General features: G+C 46.5%; 1 protein-coding gene across 1 annotated transcript in view; it reads left to right on the forward strand.

The window, feature by feature from the left end:
• Window positions 1–14516, forward strand: part of ACER3 (alkaline ceramidase 3) — a 206010-nt gene that overhangs the window by 19764 nt on the left and 171730 nt on the right. The gene's annotated exons all lie outside the window — the stretch shown is intronic.

Here is a 14516-nt window from a genome sequence, read left to right on the forward strand (position 1 = left end):
GAATAAATGGGTTGGTTACATCCATTTTACTGATGGTTAAATGGAGGCCCAGAGAGGTTAAGGGACATTCCAAAGGCTACACAGCAAGCTCATGGCAGAAACCAGCTGTTGTTTTTTTTTTACTGAAGTATAGTCAGTGTCAATTTCTGGTGTACAGCATATGTTTCAGTCATGCATACCTATACATATATTCGTTTTCATATTCTTAGAAACCGGATCTTGAGAGTTCCTCTGCAGTAGAAAATTTCCTGCCCTGCCCCTCCCCTCTCCCTCAGGTGGCAGGTGTGTGCACCAACAGGCCTGAAGCAGGGATGCGGTGGGAGTCCCCTGTGAAGGTTCTGTCTTTTCCCCTCCAGCTTCTTGACAGGGACTCACCTCTGCTCTGACTTCTGCCCAGTGACTAAGTCTGTGCCCCACCTCACCCATCCCAACAGCAACCCCACTGGCTATGGAAGGGTAAGTCCCACTTCTCTGAGCCTGCTTCCTCAGCCTTAAGATGAGTCAGCCTGGGAGATCAGGAGGCTCCTTCTAACTGAGAGTCTAGGAAACCCTGATGAAAAAGACCAGAGAAGACTACCTCGCCAGCTGCATGCTGCCTGCTGTGCGGCATGAAGCACAAACGTTCACCAAGCACCAGAAAGGCCCAGAAATCTCAGGGGTTTTTTTGTACGTAACAGAATCTTCCTTCGATAATACGTAAGTTTCTTACCTGCACTATTATGTGTGGTGTGTGTGTGTGTGTGTGTGAGAGCCCACGTGATGGTCTTTTTCAGGTTTTAAAAACAAATCCAGATGATTCTACTGCATAATCAGGTTTGGGCAACACTAAAGTTTACACAGATCCTACATCTCACATCCATACCTCACATACTCTTCATGACCTTCAGAGCAGGCAGGGCTGATCACAAACCCATTTCACAGGTGGGGAAAATGATGCCCAGACAGTGGGTGGCAGAACCTGGGACTTGACTCAGAAGCCCTATTCCAAACTCTCCTCTGAGTTCAAAAAACAAAACAAAACAAAATAAAACAAAATAAAATTAAATTAAATTAAATTTAAATTAAATTAAATTAAATTTAAAAAAAAGAGAAGAATGGATACAATTACTTGGCTGGTAGACCCGTTCAAAGAGCTTGCTTAGCCCTGCCAGGGAGCTAAATCATTTGGTGGGAAGCCCATTCTCTAGGAGATGGGGGTGACAGATGACAAGAATAATAAAACTCTGGGACAGAGTCAACAGGATGCTGAAGGCGTGACTCAAAGGATTAGAGCAGCCCAGGGAATGAACCTCAGGCCTCAGTGCTCCGGCTCCGCCCACACACACACTTTTAAGCCCTGTGTTTGTCCCAAAAGACACCACAGTCCTGACCACAGGGCACGCAGACGTGGACCAAACCCAACCCTGGCCGTGGCGGCGCCCCGTCGGCTGCATTACAAGGAGGCAAGTGACTACATAGGCGGAGCTGAAGCTTGAGTTCCCATTCGACAGAGGGGCAATCTGGGGCACCTCACAAGAGCTGAGCTGTGGGTCGAGCTCCAGCTGAATCCAGGTCTCTGACCCTCCCGTAGCTCTGTCTCCACCAGAGGGCGCTGTCCGGGACACTCCCCTTTCCTTTCTCCGCGCATTTGCCGCTTTTCTTCTCGGTCTGTTCCGGGAGTGGATGCTCTAGCCCCAGGCTTGGGCGGGGGCGGGGGGGGGACAGGGGTGGGGTAGGGGTGGGGTGGGGGCGGGGTGGGGGGAACAGTCCCTCAAGGAGAGAGCAAAGGGCAAACTCGGAGAAGCAGAAGTCTGAATGAGCAGTGACTTTCAGCAGTCACCAAAGGCTCCATTGCCTTTACATCTCCCCCGCTGATGAAATACCTTCCACTCTTTGGGTTTTACAGACTTTTAAAACTAACGTTTACTCTGGTGGGATTTTTTTTTTCAAGAATAGTCGGTGCTTATATATTGACTTATTTTATTCTCAGTATACAAAAAGATGTTTGACAGTTGAGAAAACTAAGGCTCAAAGAGGTTAAATAATTTGCTCAAGGTCACACAGTAGGTAAGTGACAGATTCTAGATTTTAAAAGGAAGTCTGATTCTGGAGCCCAGAAATAAACTAAGTGCGTATGTAAAAGTAGAATGCTAACCTTACAGAATCAGAAACAGAGAATCCTAAAGTGTCAGCTTCCTTGGCTCTTACCTTACAGAAGCCAAGATGGGTCTGAGGGGGACTTTGGAAGGGATCCTGGGTGCTGCAGACCATTGGTACAGCTGCTTTGTTCTGGGCTCCAGCCCAATCCACCAGTGATGTCTGGGCAGGGTCACTCAGGAGCAGCTTCTAGTTAATGTCACTTGCTTGTTCTTCTGTCCAAGGGCAGTTACTTGGGCTGGAGCACCTCAGAGAAGGGCCTGTGGGCCTATATTTGCATTCTTCTCCTTCTTGGATCACCTGCTCCAGGCCGCCTAGTCAAGTGGGCATGCGTTTGAACCTAGGTGCTCTGACCTTCCTGTCCAGACCTCCTCCCTGCCCTTCACGGGGCCCTGCTCAGCATAGGGTAAACCCAAGAACATCGGGTGGATGTTCCTGGTGGATGAGGGCACAGCAGAGTCCCCGACCAAGTCTGTGGCCTTTTAATGGGGACCTCAGAGATTTAACTAAAAATATTTGTTGATGTAGGGACACCCAGGCACAAAGGTAGGTCAGCAGAGAAAATATTTTGCCTTTCAAATCAGGGTAGCGAGGAAATTTGGGAGCATGTTGCATCCCAATCACTCCTGCTGTTAGATAGTTAAATAAGGGTCACCGGGGCAGATAGGTGGAGGAGAAGGAGGATGGTCCGGAAGATGATGTTATGCCCACCCCATAAAGGGACCTTACTTCTAAATGAGTGCAAGAAAGAAAAAAAAAACTGGTTAAAACCTGACAGCCAAAGCCGTGCGGTAGCAGAAAGGACCTAACCAGACACAACCAATGTTCATTGTATTCTAATTAACATTGCGGTTTAGTTCCCCGCTCATGGGTTTTTCTGTATACACCGTGAGCAAGGGGCCAAACATAACTAAGCATTCCAGGGACAAGAGCCCTCAATAATCAAAAGACCACCTCTAAGTGAGGGAATAAGAGAAAGGGGAGACAAAACCCGCTGCTTTTTTCCTCCCTTGGATTAGCCTGCCCCCCATTCTTGGGGGTCTACTTTTCCTTTCTTTTTAAATAAATCTTTTAAAATCCCTACACAACTCACCTTCTCCTGACTGCAAACTTGTCTTTCAGGTATGACAAGAACTGAGGTCTTTACCTTTTGGGGAAACACTGCTACCTTCTAGTTGCACCACCCCAGCAGAGGCATGTACCCTCTGAGTGCCAGTTCCCTCATGGGAAAGTGGGGACGTTAACATGATTTACAACACATTAATGCCGCACTCAGAGCCCCCATCACGTGGCCTGGCACACGGAGGGGCTCAGGTAGTGTCAGCTCCTCTCTCCACACCCCAGGGCTGAGGTTCAGGGTAAATCTCCCAGGACAGGGCCCCATGTGGGTTTTGACTGGTGCCAGGCTAGGAACTTAAATCCTGTGCTTCTCTCCCGTTAGTCTGATCTGGATCTGAGTGAGAACTGGATCATTATCTCATTGACCACTTGGCCAGGGGTGCTGACAAAACAAATTAATGTAAAGTGTAGGCAGAAATTATGAAGGAAAAGGGACTAAGAGTAAGAATAAAATGAGTAATGCCTATCTGCCACCTGAACAGCATGTAATGTTTCAAAGCAATCGTGTGTCCATGATATGTTTTGACCTTGACAAAAGCCTGTGAGGAGCTAGGATGGCATTGTTAGCTCCCTTTACAGACAACAAAACCAAGGGTCAGAGAGGAGGTACGTGGTTTTTCCAGGGCCATCTATCCAGTGACAGGAGAGTAAATGTTCTCCTAGCCTTGTGAGAATGAGAAAATGGAAAGACAGAGGGAAGAAGGAAATGGCATGGGAGCACAAAATCCCCTATGTCTACCCCACAAATTGCCCTTAGTAATCCAAGAAATACAAATTCAGACACTGTAGAGATCCCATGTGCACGGTTTTTGAAACCGAGCAGGACCCTATGGGGACTTCCTGGGACAGACCCCTCCCCATATACTCTGCTGTAGCTCCTTGCTGAAGTACTCAGATAATAGTATCTCATGCATATGTCCTGAGTTTTTCAGATGCTAGAAACCACCACCAAATGGAAGAAATTAACTACTTGGTGATCAAGAGCACGCAGCCCCCAGAACCTCTGGCGCCTAAAGATGGATCACCATCAATCACTCAGAACTGTGCACAGCTGATCACTTGCCCTGGAATGCCCCTCCCTCTCCTTGCCTTTAAAATTGCTCAGCCAAAACCCCTCAGGAAGTTTGGGGCTTTTGGGGCATGAGCCACCCCTACTCCTTGCTTGGCCCAGCTTTAAACCTTTCTCTCCTCCAAACTCCAACATTTCAATATTTTTCTGGCCTCACTGTGTTTGGGGCACACGAACTTGTAAACTTGGGTTGGGTAACATTTTGTTTTATTTCCAGGAGGAGGTCCCTCCTGGGAATAAGGAGGTGGCAGGGAAGTAGGTTGTCTCATGCCCGGTTCCAGGAAGCTTTGCTGAAGAGCAGTGTGGCAATATGTACCCGATGCCCTAAAAATTGCCACAGGAATTCCACTTCTAAAATGCTCTTCTTAGGAAACAATCATGAAGAACTAAAAAATTTAGCTACAAGGATACCCATCACCTATTGGTAATGGGAAAATATTGAAAATACTCTAAAGATTCATCAATAGGGTGGCTGTTTAAGTAACTTATGAATAAGTGAGTCTAAGACTAGAATATTGGCCGCCCATTAAAATTAAGCTGCACGTAGGCAAAACCAGAACAAACAAAAATAACCCTTAATGCAAAGTTCACACTTTATACGAATTAACTCAAAATGGATCAGAGACCTACATGTAAAACATAAACTTACACAAGTTTCAGGGGAAAAAAAGAAAATCTTCAAGACCAAGGGCTAGGCAGAAAGATTTTTAGACTTGATATCAAAAGCACAATCCATAATGAAAAAAATGGATAATTTAGACCTCATCAGTATCTTAATTTTTGCTCCATGAAAGACCCATGAAGAGGAGGAAAAGACAAGATACCAACTGAGAAAATAGTTGGAAACCACACATATGACAAACGCCTTATCTCGAAAATATATAAAGAACTCTCAAATCTCAACAGAACAACAAATACCCCAAGGATAAAATGGGTAAAAAAAAAAAAAAAAAAAAAAAAAACAAGAACAGACATTGCATTGAAGAAGATATACAGATGGCAAATAAACATGTGAAGAGATGTTCAACTTCACTGGCCATCAGTAAAATGCAAATTAAAACCACAACGAGACCACCACACACGTATCAGAATGGCTCAGACGAAAAACAGTGACAACGCCAAATACTGATGAGGATGTGGAAAACTGGATCACTTGTGCATGGCTGGTGGGAGTGCAAAAGGGAACGGTCATTCTGGAAAATAGTTTGACAGTTTGTTATAAAACTAAACAATGCACCCACCATATGCCCAAATATTCTTCAACAGGTGAATAGTTAGACAGTGGTAGATCCACACCAGGGGATACTACACAGCAGTAAAAATAAACGAACTATTGATACATGCAACACCTTGGATGGATTTCAAGAGAATTATGCTGAGTTACAAATGGCAAACCCAAAGGTTGCATGCAGTATGCCTCACTTATATAATATTCCTGAAGTAATAAAATTATGGAGATGGAGTACAGATGAGCAGTTGTCAGGGATTAGGAGTAGGGAGAGGAGAGTCAGTGTGGTTATAAAGGGGTAGCAGGAGGGAGACTTTTGGTAATGGAACAGTTATGTATTTTTTTGTGTTGGTGGTTATGTGAGTCTATACCAGTGACGACATTGCATAGAACTACATAAACACACACGCACATGTACATATACACAGAAGTGAGTACATGAGGCAGTGGCAAAATCTGAGTACTCGGTAGATGAAGCCAATGCCCATTTCTTTGTTGTGATATTGTACTATAGTTACGCAAAGTGTAGCCATTGGAGGAAACTGGGTGAAAGATACACTGGGCCTCCCTGTGCCTCTCTTTTGCAACTTCCTGTGAATCTATAATTATTTCAAAATAAAAATGTTGTATGAAGCTGCAAACCCCCCCCCGGGGGGGGGCCTGGGAAGTGGCCTGAGGGCACCCTCTAGGGGGCTGGTAATACTCTGTTCTGTTGATCTGCGTGCTGGTTATGCAGATGAGTTTGCCTTGTGAAAATTCAATTCATTTATAGTACGTGTGCTTTTCTGTATCTATATTATATTTCAATACAAAGTTTTTTAAAGTTAAACCTGCAAAAGATTATTTAAGGATGTGAGAATATGTTCACTTATATGTAGATAACTTAAGTAGAAATAAAAGCAGAGTACAAAATAGTATATATTGTTACATTATCTGGTTTACAAATTATATGAATGTATGTTACTGAGTCCAAATTCATTCCACTAGTCTCATGACAGGCCAATAAATTGGGAGATGAGGTGTTGGGGCAAGGAATAACAACTTTATTTGGAAAGCCAGCAGACTGAGAAGATGGGGGACTAATATCCTAGAGAATCGTCTTACCCGAGTCAGAATTCAGGCTCATTTTATCCCAAAAAGGGGAGGGGGTGTGGTTGGTTGTTACAAGATTCTTGGTGTCAGAATCCTTCATTCTTGCAGCTGTCCATGTAGGTTAGGTCATGATGTTCCTGTAAACCTCCAACAAAACAAATATTATTCTCTGTTCTGGAACTTTTTATCTCTGTGTGAATGGAAAAGTGTTCTACCCTTAAAGGCCAGAGCCTTGAGAATGGGCTAGCCTGTATACTTCAGGCTTTAGGCAACATTCTTTTATAAAAGATACAGAACCACTGTGACTAAGCACAGAAAACAGAGCACAGGGTTAGAGCCAACAGATCTAGTATAGAGTCAGATTGCTTCTTCCCTGTTCCATGTGTACATGCATAGACAAGTGACTGAAGGAAGATATGCCCAAATATTGACACTAGCTACCTCTGGGTGGTGACATAATGGCTAACTCTAAATTTTCTTCTTTGGTATTATCCATACTTGCTATATAAATATGTATTACTTTTGAAAAAACACACACACACAAGTTGTTTTATATGCTCATCTTTGATATTTGCATGGAATTTCCTACTTACAAGTATTTTTTAAATAACCGTCTTCTTAGAAAGATCAGCAGGACAGAGATCACTATTCCAATTGTTAAGATCAGGCAGTTGTAGTCCAGGGAGGAGGAGAGGCTGATCCAAAGTCTCACCACATTTACAAATCTGAGCGAAGACTAGGGCTCAGGTCTGCCAGCTCGGACCCTGAGCTTTCACCATCACTATCCTGCTAACATGGGCGAAAGGCCATGCTGGGCACGAAGGGAACTTCCAGTCAGAGCTCTCCAAGTTGGACCTCACATGTCACTCAGTCCAATGCTACCATCCTCTACATCAAGCCCCCATTGACCTCCTGGTCCCTACTTGTATACCTCCAGTGATGGGGAGCTGCTTCCATTCTAGAGCCGCCCTCAATGCTCAGTAAATCACCCAGCATTTCCGCTGACCCCAAATCTATACCCAATCCTCTGCTTTCCTTCATCCACCTTAATCCTGCCTTTGGGCTACACAAACAAGTATGATGCCCCTTTCCTTGGGGCAGTCCTGTAGAATTTGGGAGACAACAATCTGTCCCTGTCCTTCGTTCCTAAGGATAGGACTCCAAGCTTCTAAATTTTCTCTATCCAGACCCGGAGGCCCAGAGAAACTGAGTGACTTACCTAAGGTCACATAGTAATTTCAAAAGATGATTATTGAGTGTTTGCCATGGTACAGCATTTTGTCAACTCTGCTGACATGGCTGGAGCTATCTGGACACTGGGGGACCACCTGGGATTCCCCTTTCAGGGGTAGGGTGTGGAAAGGAGACATAGGAAATATCAGTGCCAAACCTACTCTGGGGTCCTCTGAGAGCCGTCATCACCCTTTCCCCACAAACACACAGGGGAGTCACTGCCCAGAATGACTTCCAGGCCTCTAAAATCCCTCAGCTCTCACCAGGAATCCCAGCTCTGCTATTGCAGCCCTGAGGGAATGAGTCAGGTGGGAGGAGCTGAAGAAGAGAAGGGGAGAAAGGAAAGAAACAGTTCCTGGTCTCCCACAAGGGTTTCTGAAGTGACCTTGAGCACGTCGCTTCTCTTCTCGGGATCTCCACTTCCTCACTTGCCAGCCAGGGTGTGGGCCTCCTCCCTAAACCACATCAGGGCTGCTGTGGGGATCCAGTAGGATCTGGGATAAGGAAGGGCTTAGAAAAATCGGGACCTGGGGTAACAGAGGTGATACAGGAGCTCTTCCTGTTTAAAGTGGTCTGAAACCCTCCTTTTTCTCTTCTCATCCATTCATTCCTTCAGACCTCCTGTCTTGGACAGTCCCTAGCACAGCCACTAGTGACTAAGAGACAGAAAGCCAGGGTGCCACCCTCAGAAGAGTCCATGGTGGCAGGAGGGGGTGGGCAAGAGGGTCAGAATATAAATGAGTAAACTAACAATTGCAAATGGTAAAGAGAAGCTCAGGGCACTGTGGGAGAATCCGGGGACAGTCATCTCAGTCTGCGAGATGCTAATGTAACCGAGCAGGACCCCATGGGGCCTTCCTGGGACAGACCCCTTCCCTATGTCCCCTGCTGTAGCTCCTCTCTGAAGTACCCAGATAATAGTGTCTTATGCATATCTCCTGAGTTTTTCAGATGCTAAAAAAAAAAACACCAAATGGAAGAAATTAACTACTTGATGATCATGAGCACGTAGCCCCCAGACCCTCTGGCACCCAAGGATGGATCACCATCAATCACTCAGAATTGTGCACAGCTGATTACATGTCCTGAGATGCCCCTCCCTCTCCTTGCCTTTAAAAGTGCTCAGCTGAAACCCTTGGGGAAGTTTGCGGTTTTTTGGGCATGAGCCACCCCTACTCCTTGCTTGGTCTGGCTTTAAACCTTTCTCTACTCCAAACTCCAACATTCGGTATTTTTTTGGCCTCACTGTGCGTCTGGCACATGAACTTGAGTTCAGTAACACAAAGAAGGAGGGAGTGACCTTAGGCCAGGATTTGAAGAGGGAGCGAGAGTTTGCCCTGGTGGACTAGATAGGGAAGAGCAGGGCCGCCTTATGAAGCAAAGGCAAGGATGTGAGAAAGGGCCTCCCTGTCGTGGTCCAAGAAGAGCTTTCTAAAGGGCTGTGCAGAGACCGAAAAGCCTCCCTGGGAAGGAAGGTCATGGGAAGGAGCGGACTCTGTTTGGAATACTCTGGGGAGATAACATTAAATGCAGAACAGAAAGGCTGGAATAAAGGGCCTTTCAAGTCTTTCAAGTCTGAGATTCAGAGTTGACCCTGATTAGAAGGAAAACTTAAGGTTATTTTTCCTCTGCACCCAAGAGGCAGAGTCACATCTCAGGATTAAAGAAGGGTCTCGGGCCAAAGTTACAGAATTACCAAACTCACAAGCGGGATTTGTAAGCTCCTGCAGGCGACCTCAAACAAGCACAGCCTCTCCTGCCCTGAGGGCCTTCGTCTTCCCAGAATCAAGTTTTAGCTTCCCATTCTGAGCATCTCCAGGGAGGGACTGAGCCCCACTCCTCCTGCTGGAGTGAGGACTTGGGAAAGAACATATGGGCTGGGGAGGGACCCGGGAAGGGTGCCAGCCAGCGGCCAAGGGCTGAGCTCCCAGTAGCAGAGCCAGCCCAGCCAGTGCCCTGACTGACCCCCGAGGACTCCCAACAGACACCCCAGAGATTCAGAAGTCCTTTCTCGTTCTGATGCCCAGTCACCAACTTCTCCCCTATTTCCCAGAGGCCAGCTTCCTTAAAACACAGGAACAGTCATCCCCATTAAACACAGTTCTCCTCCTCTGCCAAGACTGGGAGATTTGACTTCAATCTTTGCCCCTAAGGACAGTTGATGAGTAAACTGAATATCATCCTGGTTCCAAGATGATTCAGAATGGAGAGGAGGAGGAATTAAGGAGGTTCTCTGGGAAGCCAGGCCTTTGTAATGGTCCAGAGAGAACGGATAAGGTCTGAGCTAGGACTGAGGGCCCGGAGAAGGACAGACAACTGGGTGACGGTATGTGGATGCAGGAATGAGAGAGAGGGAGTGGTCAGGGTTGACTCCAGAGCTCTGGCTTGGCTGACAAGCTGGGTGGAAATACAGAAGGATGAACCAGGGGAGAGTTAAAAAGAAACGCCCATCATCTCTTCCAGAAATTCACCTTTTGCACAGTAGGAAACACACTGTAAATAAGTCAGATGTCAGTAGAGAGTAAGTTAAATAAACTGTTACATCCATACTAGGCAACAGTATGAAATATGAGATGTGAGGAAATAGTCACCATAATTTATGCTTTGGAAGGGGGTCATAAAAATTAGAATAATACTATTTTTGTAAAAATAGATGTATGCGTCTATATTTGATTTTTTTAAAACTGAAACAATACACATCAAAATGTTAAAAGTGATTATCTCTTGATGATGAATCACTGGGGGTTTTTCACTGTCTTTGTGTATGTTCCTCATTCCTTCGTAAAGAACAACAACAGATGTTACTTATCCATGTCCTCTGCTATGCAGATGTGGAGTCTGGACGGACAGTCCCTTACAGCAACACCAAAGGCTCCGAAGGTCTTCTGCCTCCGTGTGTGCTCCCCACCCTGGGGGTTCTGCCACGTGGGGAAGCAGCCCCGTGGGCCCCGGCAGCAGCCAAGTGTCTATTTCTCTGGATTCTGAGTGGCACAGTTCCTCTTGATTCTTAGACCCTGGTCCAAGTGGGACAGAGACCATGAGTGAATTGCATCAGAATCTCTGGCTTAGGAGTGTCCCAGGGTCTCCTTTCAAGTGGGGTGAGGAGAAGGACAAAGGTAAGATGCTGCCAAGCTGGCCCAGGAACACAGGACCAATGCTGAAGAAAAAACATGTTCAATGAATTAATGAAGGGGTGAGATCAACTTTGTGAATCTTTTGGATATGTTGGGAATTCTTTTTTCAAAAAATGAGTGAATTAAACATAATTATAAAGAAATTAATTCACCAAATACTAGACACTGTGTATCAGCTGCCCTAGATTAGTAAAGCTCAGTCCTAGTAAAATCCAAAGGGTGAGAGACACCACTGACCCCTCGAGAGCCCCCTAAGTTCTGGAGCGAGAGGTCCTATTCTTCCCTCACGGCAGGGCCCAGTCCATGGTGGGCCAGGTTACATTCCACTGAGTCCAGAGAAGGGGAGAGAACCAGCGGTCTCACTAGCTGTGTCTTGTCACCCGCACCCCACCCTTCCCCAGCCCTGCTCACTGATCACTCACTATTCCCTCCAGAAGTTCTGCACACACAGGATGTCTTTGGACCCTTGACTGAAATTGGCAGAAAGCCCCTGACCTTTTCCTAGTGAGAGAATTATTCATGTTCTCTGATTCCAGAATGACAGCCCATTTTCTTTTCTTCCTTTCTTGAAAACCTATTCACAGAGGAACATCTGGGGGATTTCAAAGTTGGTGATGACCTTGACAGCTTCTCTGCCTGGGGTGCCCTCGTTCAGTGGTATTTCTGGGGCTCATGTGAGCCTCCCAAAAAGCTCCACGATTTCTAGCCCAGTTCCCACCTAATCACTCTGAAATCTTCTGAGCAGACGTGGTTGCCGTTTCCTGGCAATTACTCTTCATCCTGCCTTCTTCTGTCCTGCTCCACTGTTATTTCTGCACCCTGGCATTGGCAGAAGTTTAGAATCACACACTGAGCCACACACTCACGAGGGTCAGAGCTGGCATGGTCCTGGGAGGGCACTGTGTCCAGTCCCCTCATGTGAGAATTCATTTCGGTTCTTTGCATCCATCATTACCGACCTGCTCCTCTGTGCCTGGCTCAGGCCCAGGCTCTGGGGGCTTGGAGCTGGCACTCCTCGGTCTCCCCAGCAGCCCTTGAAGAGTTTGCTCACAGTTTGAGAGCAGAGACAGACGGTTAACTTACTGAACTCATTCAGTAAGATAAGGATTCAGTAGAGGGCTGGATCCCATCCAGGAGTGGGGATCAGAGGAGGGAATGGCCAACTGAACCTGTTAAGGTCAAAGAAGGCAGCGTAAGAAGAGGTGATATTTGACATTTAAAATCAGACATTTTAAGGATAATATTTGAGAATTTTTCAGGGAGATGAGGGAGTAACAAATATTTCCAAAAGAAACAGTGTGGCCTGGTGGTGGAGAGCCTGGGCTCTGGAGTTGGACTGGCTGGGTCTTAATCCACCTATAACCGGCTGTATGACCCTGGTCAAGTGATTCATTCATCCTCCTTCAGCTCAGCTTCCTCATCTGTAACATTCACTGACACCTGTAGGCATGGTCACACGCAGTCATGCAGCAGGCTAGGGAGCTCCTCCTAAGATCCTGCCCTACCCCGCTGAGTCGTGTGTTTGTTATGACAGTTTCCCAGTGGATGGTAGTCCTGTGCTTGCTTTCTCTGATATCATGACAGTTTGTGACAGACGGAGGTCAAAGGTCCTGAGAAGGATGCCTTTTCTAATTTGCACAAAGGCACCAAGTAGGCTAAAGGCAACTGGTACCTGTCATGTCTTTCTTTCTCCTTTCGAAAGTGAAACTCTTTCTAATAGGCAGGGGTCAGAGAAGCTTCAGTCTTCTTGCCTCTCTTAAGTTGTCCACCCAGGAACACTCCTGGCTGCTTGAGCCAGTGCCCACTAGGTGACAGGTCTCTGCCTTGGAATCTGGGCTGTAGCTCCTTCAATGGGATGGTGACCACCTTTCTCCACAGAAGCCCTGGAGGAGATGGCAAGAAATGGGGCTCCTTTCCCCCACTGCTCTGCCCCATCCATCCCCCTAATTACACATCCAACTGGGCAGGGGATAAACCTTTCTGCACGGAAGAATTGGAACAATCCTAAAAGCTACAATGTCTAAGAGGAAGGCAAAAACTCTCCCTCTCTTCACATTTCCCAGCACATGGAAGGGAAACTCTTATGATCTTTCATAAAGAGAGGTTCCCACGGGGCACACCCCAGTTTCTAACCCCTCTTCCTTGCTTTGAGATTCACACCTCTCTTCCTCCAAAAGCATCCTTCTTACACTCCCCCCACCTGCCTCTATTCCAGGCCCACAGAGATCCAGTCCCTACCATAGGGAGGGTGGTTTCGCTCTCTAGATCCATCCACCCAGCCTCCCTGGCCCCACACTCACTGAATCAGGATTCTGGGAGGGTGAGGCCAGATATATGTGTTTTTAATCTGTTTCTGGGTTGTTTTTAGACCTGTTGAGGTTTGGAATCTTCTGCCCATTGGTTCTTTCCCTCATATAAAAGAAGGGCTCAGACTGATTGTTCTAGTAATTTAATTTTATTAAATTCTTTAGTTCTCCTCATGGTATGTGTGTGAGGTACGTATGTATATGGTATGTGGGCATGATGTGTCTGCATGTGTGTGTGTGTGTGTGTGTTGGGAGGGCAGCAGGCAGGCAAGGGGAAGGTGGATCAGTTCCTCACACTACACAGCAAAACTATAAAAGTACTTGTCACTAGGTCATAGGGTTAATGGCTGTTTTTCTTCTGCTTTCTCTGCATTTTTCAACGTTTCAACAAGGAACACATATGACTTAGGAAATAAAAAGAAAAAAAAAACTTAAAGGAATTCACCACCTTCCACAGTTATCCATTTTGAATCCCTTACTCCCAGAAAATTCAGTGGGCACCCTGCTATCCCAGCCTGATGTGTCAGGGCCTGAGAGATGGTGGACTGCTTCCAGAAACCGAGCTGTTCATAGGCACCATCTGGAAATGCGGTCCCCGCCCTCTTCTGTCATCCAGGACCTGCCCAGATGGTCCAGTAGGGCCTTGGCAGGGTCCTGAGCACTTGATTCCCAGGACTCCAGGCAGCTTTGGAGTTGGATCCAGGCCCCGGCGGGGGAACCAGGTGCAGGCTCCAGCTCTGGATAGAGGCCTGGCGAGAGCCAAAATGGCACCAGAGCAGTCCCATCCAAGAAAACTGCCCAGCTCCTCACCTCCAAGACACGCATTATTCTGCTTGTATTGCTTTTTGAAATTGGGAGGTATCTGGAAATTGACATGGACATTTAGCAAGGTGATGTTTCTTGTCTTCCCCAAAGGCTCTTCTTAAATCTGCAAGTTATACACAGTATGCAGTACAGTGCCTGACTCATAGTAAAACATCTATTAATAAATGAATACATATATGAAAAAGGAAAAAATAATACCTACCTTCTTGTAAGAGCAGTATGCCTCCTAATCGTCCCAAAGTTAGTGATGTTTGCTTTGGGGTCGCCCTTGGACTTGGTTAGTTTGACACAGTCTCCTCGGGGACCTCACAGAGACACAGTGACCTGTGAGCCCTGCCTGAAGGGACAGGCATTTCCCCTCATGTCTTTACACA

This window comes from Camelus bactrianus, chromosome 10 (genome assembly GCF_048773025.1).
Source record: "Camelus bactrianus isolate YW-2024 breed Bactrian camel chromosome 10, ASM4877302v1, whole genome shotgun sequence".
NCBI lineage: Eukaryota > Metazoa > Chordata > Mammalia > Artiodactyla > Camelidae > Camelus > Camelus bactrianus.